The sequence below is a fragment of the Heteronotia binoei genome, unplaced genomic scaffold (assembly GCF_032191835.1).
Source record: "Heteronotia binoei isolate CCM8104 ecotype False Entrance Well unplaced genomic scaffold, APGP_CSIRO_Hbin_v1 ptg001858l, whole genome shotgun sequence".
NCBI lineage: Eukaryota > Metazoa > Chordata > Lepidosauria > Squamata > Gekkonidae > Heteronotia > Heteronotia binoei.
Window position 1 is genome coordinate 20,598 of NW_026800433.1, and position 7,862 is coordinate 28,459.

Here is a 7,862-nt window from a genome sequence, read left to right on the forward strand (position 1 = left end):
TTTGGCTGACCCAAGGCCATTCCAGCAGGTGCAAGTGGAGGAGGGGAGAATCAAGCCCGGTTCTCCCTGATAAGAGAGCTTTGGCTGACCCAAGGCCATTCCAGCAGGTGCAAGTGGAGGAGGGGAGAATCAAACCCGGTTCTCCCAGATAAGAGTCCGCGCACTTAACCACTATACCAAATTGGCTCTCCACGTACCTAGGACTGACTGCTGGATCCTCTTGAAGAGCAGCCATCCTGTGAATGTCAGTACAGGTGTACTGGTTAGACTGAGCATGGCCTCAGAGACTTGGGTTCGAATTCCCATCTTGCTGTGGCAGCTCACTGGGTGACCTTGGCACAGTCACAGACTTTCATCGTAACCAACTTGGGTTGTTGTGAGGATGAAAAGGAGCAGAGGGGAATGATGCAAGTTCCTTTGGTCGCCACAATGAAGAAAGCCAGGGTACAAATGAAGAAATAATAAATATTGCTGAAGACGAGAGCAGATAAAAACAGAAGAATAGAAGAGAAGCCAATTTAAAATGTAAAAGCCAATTTATTAGTATTATTAGAATTGGTATGATTAGAATTGGCTTTTAAATTTCAGTCTTATGCATAGGGCAATTGCCAGTAAATTCTAAGAGGTTTTGGATTCAGGATAGGCACAGTACTGGCCTGTTTAAAATCATACACTTAAGTGTTTTGAGCTAAAATTGCTGCATAAAGAAGTGCTTGCTCGCCATTAAAATTAATTATAAAGAAAATAAGAGCAAATGGCCATCTAAGGAACAGCTTGCTGAATATATCAGCCAGTATCATAATGCCCCTGTATAAATCGATGGTGCGGTTTCATTTGGAATTCTGCTATTCTGGTCAACACACCTCAAAAAGGATATTATAGTATTGGAAAAAGTGCAGAAAAGGGCAACTAGAAGGATTAAAGGGTTGGAACACTTTCCCTATGAAGAAAGGTCAAAACGTGTGGGGCTCTTTAGCTTGGAGAAACGTCGACTGTGGGGTGACATGATAGAGGTTTACAAGATAATGCATGGGATGGAGAAAGTAGAGAAAGAAGTACTTTTCTCCCTTTCTCACAATACAAGAACTCGTGGGCATTCGATAAAAATTGCTGAGCAGTCAGGTTAAAACGGATAAAAGGAAGTCCTTCTTCACCCAAAGGGTGATTAACATGTGGAATTCACTGCCACAGGAGGTGGTGGCGGCTACAAGCATTGCCAGCTTCAAGAGGGGGTTAGATAAAAATATGGAGCAGAGGTCCATCACTGGCTATATATATATAATTTTTTTTTTGGCCACTGTGTGACAGAGAGCGTTGGACTGGATGGGCCATTGGCCTGATCCAATATGGCTTCTCTTATGTTCTTATATTCATAGAGGGCTTTAGGCCAGCAAACTCCAGAAGGCTTCAGCATCTGGTTAGATGAATCTGTTTGATCTGGCTCTAGCTCCTATATGGAAAATACACACTTAAGTGTCTTGGAGTGATTGAGAGAAAAGATGTGGTAAGAAGAATCATGAATATTTGGTTGGTACTAGTGGCTGTCACACCTGAAAAAAACATAAAAAGGCATTACTCCCGAGGAAGTCTACTGATGAACTGGGCCTATATCCGGGTGCTCATAGACTTTTTTTTTTTGCAATACGGGAATGTTGATATTGGACCTCTATTACAACATGAAGTATGCAAAATTTACAATATGAAATATACGAATGGATAATTAAATTGGATTTTTCTTATAACGTGAAGTATGTAAAATTTAAAATGTGGAGCATTAAAATATATGAAGGTTTTTAAATGGTTATTATAAACTTTATCAGCACAGTAGTTGTTTAACTTCCATTGCCTGTCCCATTAGGCAATGGGAGGGACGGTGGCTCAGTGGTAGAGCATCTGCTTGGGAAGCAGAAGGTCCCAGGTTCAATCCCTGGCATCTCCAACTAAAAAGGGTCCAGGCAAGTAGGCATGAAAAACCTCAGCTGGAGCCCCTGGAGAGCCGCTGCCGGTCTGAGAAGACAATACTGACTTTGATGGACCGAGGGGGGTCTGATTCAGTATAAGGCAGCTTCATATGTTCATGTTCATTATCTGTTATCCCTTTTCCTTGTTACCAGTCCTCCAGTTTGGAGGCCCTCCCCCCCTCCCCCGCTTCAGGGTCATCAGAAATCGGGGGGGGGGGGAATGTCTGCTGGGCACTCCATGATTCCTTAGAGAGAATGATTCCCATAGGAAATTGATCAGCGAATATCTCAGGCTGGGGGGGGGGGGGCGTTTTTCGAGGGAGAGGCACCAAATTTGCAGCATAGCATCCGGTACCTCTCCTCAAGATACCCTCCAAGTTTCAAAAGGATTGGACCAGGGGGTCCAATTCTGTGAGCCCCCAAAGAAGGTGCCCCTGTCCTGCATTCTTTCCAGTGGAGGGAAGGCATTTTAAAAGGTGTGCGGTCCCTTTAAATGTGACGGCCAGAGCTCCCTTTGGAGTTCAGCCGTGCTTGTCACACCCTTGCTCCTGGCTCCACCCCAAAGTCCCCTGGCTCCACCCCCAAAGTCTCCTGGTTCCACCCCAGAGTCTCTTGGCTCCACCCCCAAACCCCCCAGATATTTCCTGAATGGGTTGCCTGGCAACCCTACTTGTGTGCGTGGGGGGGGGCGGGTTTGCTGGAGGCGGGGCTTGGCACGTGACCTCGGGGCGGGGCCTCGCCGCGGCCTCTCCTGCGCCGTCCGAGGATTCTCCGCCCACTCGGCGGCCGCCATCTTTATGCCGGGCAAGCGCCCTTCCCGCTCCCGCGCAGCGAGCCAAGCAGGCGGGCGTCGCCCGGCTCCAAGATGGCGTCGGAGGGGGCCGGGCTACGGCGGCGCAGGAGGGACATGGGCAGTTGGCGGGAGAGCGGGAAGGCGAAGAGTCCGCCCGAGTCGCCGCTTGTGGGCCGAGGGAAGGAGAGTTCGCCATGCACGTCGTCAAGAGAGGTGAGCCGCCCTCCCAGGCCCCGGTGGGGAAGCCTTTGCAATGAACAGGGGGGATTGTAGCGTTGCCAACCCCCAGGTGGGGGCGGGGGATCCCCGGGTTGGAGCCCTCCCGCTCCCCCTCTTTATATCTTTGTTGAATGTTTTAAAAATATGCAAGTTAATATCAATATCAATGTCCAGATGCAATTAATTAAACTTATGGAATCAGATTGTAAACAAGCATGCAATACTTACATGCATGCAATAAAGTATTGAACAAAGCAGGATTCAAGGTGCACCTTTAAGACCAACCCCTTTTTATTTAGAACGTCAGCTTTCTTGTGCTCTTCAGCATACTTCCTCAGACGAGGAATCCAGCACGGTGAGCAAAGCCACACAGAGCTGAGCAGAGCCACACAGAGCTGGTAGGCGGTGGCCCAGAATGCAACATGGTAGAGATTTAAGAACCGACAGTGAAGTGTAATGTCCAAGTGTTTGCATTTTGTAAGAATGGAAATATCAGTCTGTACCGGTGCAAGTTTCTTTGCAAGGATGATAAGTTCCATTCCATGCAGCTTAATGCGGTGCATTCCATGTAGATAGATCCAAGCGGGCAGCCGTGTTGGTCTGAAGCAGCTGAACAAAGCAGGAGTCAAGTGTCACCTTGAAGACCAACCAATTTTTATTTAGAACGTCAGCTTTCTTGTGCTGTTTCAAGGACAACTCTGCAAGAACTATGGCTGACCCAAGGCCATTCCAGCAGCTGCAAGTGGAGGAGTGGGGAACCAAACCCAATTCTCTCATATAAGAGTCCGTGCACTTCACCACTATACCAAACTGGCTCTCTTATTTACTTCACATACAAGGAATACTCAGGGGACTACCTGGCTTTCTTTTCTCTGGTATCAGAGCAGAGGTGGTGGTGTGGGGGGGTGCTCTTTAGCTAGACCCTTCTCATGTCATACAAAGGTTTGCCTAGAAATAGTTGACGTTTCTCTCTCTGTCTTTGGCAGATGGCCGCCATGAGCGGGTCATGTTTGACAAGATCACCTCCCGGATTCAGAAGCTCTGCTACGGTCTCAACTTAGACTTCGTGGACCCTGTAAGTCTGTCTGGAGCTCCTCTTCTCATTCTTTTTGGTGGAGAGAAGCTGTGTAGAAGTTGCCTTATTCTGACCTGGAAAACAGCTTGGTCCCACTGCCGTTGGCTTCGATCAGGTCTTCAGCGCTCCAAAGAAATTTGCGACACTATAAACAATGCAATCAAATACAGATCAGCTGCTCAGAACCAAGCAGTAATTGCACATTCCTGTTTATTCAAAAGCAACGCAACTAACAACTTTCATTAGGCCCCTTCCTTAGATTTAAGGCTTCCTTTAAAAAAAAAAGTTTTCTGAAATAATGCTGTGCAGTTAATTTCTGGAAAAGCCCTGATTTTATCATTTGTAGTTTTGGCACAGTAGCTGTGCTGCAGTAGTGTGATCTGAACTCTGCTCACGACCTGAGTTCTATTCCAGCGAAAGCTGGTTCAGGTAGCCGGCCCAAGGTTGACTGTGGGGTGACGTTGCTTTCACAACGTTTTCACGGCAGACTTTTTAAGGGTGGTTTGCGCTTGCCTTCCCCAATCCTCTACACTTTCCCTCCAGCAAGCTGTGTGCTCATTTCACCGACCTCAGAAGGATGGAAGGCTGAGTCAACCTTGGGCCGGCTACCTATTTATTTGTTATTTATTTATTACATTGAACTTCTATCCCGCCCTCTCCGCAAGCGGACTCAGGGTGGCTAAACAACATTCATTTACACAAATTAAGAACAGTAAGTCACTAAATCTATAAAACAGTAATACCTGAAACCAGCTTCCACCAGGATCGAACTCAGGTTGTGAGCAGAGAGTTCAGACTACAGTACCGCAGCTTTACCGCTCTGCGTCATGGGGTTCTTTTAAGAGTAGGCAGCTGCATATGTTCAGGAGTTTTTATTGCCTCAATATTTCTCTGACCTCTTTCAGAGTGACCAGCTCAAAATAGAAAGCTTTGCAGGGTTTTGGGAGGGATGTGGCTCAGTGGTAGAGCATCTGCTTGGGAAGCAGAAGGTCCCAGGTTCAATCCCTGGCATCTCCAAAAAAGGGTCAGGCAAATAGGTGTGAAAAACCTCCGCTTGAGACCCTGGAGAGCAGCTGCCAGTCTGAGAAGACAATACTGACTTTGATGGACCCAGGGTCTGATTCAGTAGAAGGCAGCTTCATATGTTCATAATGTTTTTAGTGTGCAAGAAAAAGGGTTTCAGCTCCCTAACCAGTGAAGTGTCAGGAAATGGACCCCCCTGCCTTTTGTTCGAGGACAGTCTTTGCTTTCAGAGCTTGGCTCTGGGAACTTCTGGTTAAGTCCCTTTTCATCCTAATTGAAATCTTCCATCTGCTGAGTGGGAATGAAAGAATGCTTTGTGGCTACTCTGAAAAACGAAAGAGAAGGGTCTTAATATCTGTTGTTCATTTAAAGCATTTACCTGCCAGTTTGTAATATTTAAAACAATCAAAGAGGAAGAAGACTGCAGATTTATACCCCGCCCTTCTCTCCGAATCAGAGTCTCAGAGCTGCTGTTTAACAGTTTCTTGGGGAGCTATAGGCTGCTGGGCTGAAAAATCAGCTGCTTGGCTGGAAATCTCCAGAAAGCAGGCCAGGAGCTCTGGGAGTCTTGAAGAGCAAACAGGAGGGAGGGAGAGAAGAATAAGAATTGCAGATTTATACCCCGCTCTTCTCTCTGAATCAGAGACTCAGAGCGGCTCACAATCTCCTATATCTTCTTCCCCTCACGACAGACACCCTGTGAGGTGGGTGGAGCTGAGAGGGCTTTCACAGCAGCTGCCCTTTCAAGGACAGAGACTCAGAGTGGCCTACAATCTCATTTATCTCCTTTCCCCACAGCAGACACTCTGTGAGGCGGATGGGGCTGAGAGAGCTCTCACAGCAGTTCCCCTTTTAAGGACAACTCCTACGAGAGCTCTGGCTGACCCATGGCCATTCCAGCAGGTGCAAGTGGAGCAGTGGGGAATCAAACCCGGTGCTCCCAGATAAGAGAGCTCTGGCTGACCCAAGGCCATTCCAGCAGCTGCAAGCGGAGGAGTGGGGAATCAAACCCGGTTCTCCCAGATAAGAGAGCTCTGGCTGACCCAAGGCCATTCCAGCAGGTGCAAGTGGAGGAGGGGGGAATCAAACCCGGTTCTCCCAGATAAGAGATCTCTGGCTGACCCAAGGCCATTCCAGCAGGTGCAAGTGGAGGAGGGGGGAATCAAAACCCGGTTCTCCCAGATAAGAGAGCTCTGGCTGACCCAAGGCCATTCCAGCAGGTGCAAGTGGAGGAGTGGGGAATCAAACCTGATTCTCCCAGATAAGAGAGCTCTGGCTGACCCAAGACCATTCCAACAGGTTCAAGTGGAGGAGTGGGGAATCCAACCCGGTTCTCCCAGATAAGAGAGCTCTGGCTGACCCAAGGCCATTCCAGCAGGTGCAAGTGCAGGAGTGGGGAATCCAACCCGGTTCTCCCAGATAAGAGAGCTCTGGCTGACCCAAGGCCATTCCAGCAGGTGCAAGTGGGGAATCCAACCCCGTTCTCCCAGATAGGAGTCCGCGCACTTAACCACTACACCAAACTGGCTCTCTAAACAAAACACACAAAACCAGGGAGGAGGGCCAATGACAGTTAGTTGGCGAATTCTCGGCAAAACAAGTCTTCACCAGGTGGCTGGGGAAAAAAAACCCTAGGGAGACAGACAAATCTACATGGAGATTGCGTTCCAGAGTTCCACCACCATCCAAGAAGCTGTTTCTTGGGCACTTTGTATGTGCTAAAAACTTCTCCAGAACTGATAAGCTCCAGAAATTCTCTTACAAGAGGCAGTTGTTAATGCAATGTGGCGCTGTGACGCAGAGTGGTACAGCAGCAGTACTGTGGTCTGAACTCTCTGCTCATGACCTGAGTTCGATCTCGGTGGAAGCTGGGTTCAAATAGCTGGCCCAAGGTTGACTCAGCCTTCCATCCTTCTGAGGTCGGTCAAAGGAGTCCCCAGCTTGCTGGAGGGAAGGTGTAGATGACTGGGGAAGGCAATGGCAAACCACCCCGTAAAAAGTCTGCCGTAGAAACGCTGTGAAAGCAACGTCCACCCCAGAGTCGGAAACGACTGGTGCTTGCACAGGGGACCTTTCCTTTTCTATCTACACTGAAGGAGCCCTGCGGTGCAGAGTGTTAAAGCTGCAGTACTGCAGTCCTAAGCTCTAGTCAGGACCTGAGTTCGATCCCAGCGGAACCTTGGTTTTCAGGTAGCTGGCCCAAGGTTGACTCAGCCTTCCATCCTTCTGAGGTCGGTCAAAGGAGTCCCCAGCTTGCTGGGGGGGAAGCGTAGATGACTGGGGAAGGCAAGGGCAAACCACCCGTAAAAAGTCTGCCATGAAAACGCTGTGAAAGCGACGTCACCCCCAGAGTCGGAAACGACTGGTGCTTGCACAGGGGACCTTTCCTTTCCTGTTCATGTCACCAGTAACTCCTGCTTTCTTTTGACCAGGCTCAAATCACCATGAAAGTGATCCAGGGTCTCTACAGCGGGGTCACCACCGTGGAGCTGGACACTTTGGCTGCGGAGACGGCGGCAACGCTGACCACCAAGCACCGGACTATGCCATCTTGGCAGCAAGAATTGCAGTCTCCAACTTACACAAAGAAACGAAGAAAGTGTTCAGTGGTGAGTGGGAACCAAACCTCTGCTCTTTTTAAAAATATTCCTCTGTAGTTGATGCTGATTTGGTGCAAGTGAGCTAACTGAAACGCTCACGAATGGCAGCATGTCTAGCCCAGTGTATGTGCGGGTGTGAAAGGCAGAATATGGGACGTGAGTCATAAGAACAGAAGAGAAGCCCTGTTGGA

General features: G+C 48.7%; 1 long non-coding RNA gene and 1 other non-coding gene across 2 annotated transcripts; both read left to right on the forward strand.

Moving 5' to 3' along the window:
• The first annotated feature begins 2,944 nt into the window (after positions 1 to 2,944).
• LOC132565889 (uncharacterized) lies at positions 2,945 to 7,625 on the forward strand. Its single transcript, XR_009555012.1, has 3 exons — positions 2,945 to 2,967; positions 3,960 to 4,048; positions 7,504 to 7,625. It is a non-coding gene; the product is annotated as an uncharacterized LOC132565889 (long non-coding RNA).
• TRNAP-GGG (transfer RNA proline (anticodon GGG)) lies at positions 4,992 to 5,065 on the forward strand. The gene has a single exon. It is a non-coding gene; the product is annotated as a tRNA-Pro (tRNA).
• Positions 7,626 to 7,862: the final 237 nt, after the last annotated feature.